Genomic DNA, 638 nt, shown 5'->3' on the forward strand with positions numbered 1-638 from the left:
CACTCACACACTCACACACACACACACACACACAATACCCTTGTGGAGGGTTGTACTTCACTGCACTATTTATTAAAATCTATCTATCTATCTATCTATCTATCTATCTATCTATCTATTCATTTTCTGCAGATCTAAAGACACAAAATCAGAAGCTTGAATCAGATACTTTGAAGCAAACCTCAAAACATAGGCAAAGCTCATTACCATCTGAGCAGATCCATTAGAAACTAGAATACTACTACAAAATATCAAATCCACTTCATCTGGAATATTTCTTATAATTTTTATACTGCATGTAGCAATATATATAGCATGTTTATGTTACCGCAGGGGCGTCGTGGGGGGGGTGTTAGGGGGATTCTAAGGGCCCGAAAAGTGTGGAGAACAGATTAAATGAGAAAACACGAAATTTTAGGAAAAAGGTGATATCAGTTCTTGATATCAGTATTTTATTCATGGTTTTGAAACAGGTTCGCCGGGGGGGGGGATTCTAAGGGCCCGACGATGGAGGGGGGCCCCCCGAGGGGGAAACGTGATCAGATTTCTACCGAGGAGAACGCCCCCCCAGAACGCGATTTACCGAAGGGAATGCATTCCGCGATCTGTACGGCGGGGGATATATACAGTATATATAC

Source organism: Sinocyclocheilus anshuiensis, unplaced genomic scaffold (assembly GCF_001515605.1).
Source record: "Sinocyclocheilus anshuiensis isolate Anshui unplaced genomic scaffold, SAMN03320099.WGS_v1.1 scaffold229, whole genome shotgun sequence".
Classification (NCBI taxonomy): Eukaryota; Metazoa; Chordata; class Actinopteri; order Cypriniformes; family Cyprinidae; genus Sinocyclocheilus; species Sinocyclocheilus anshuiensis.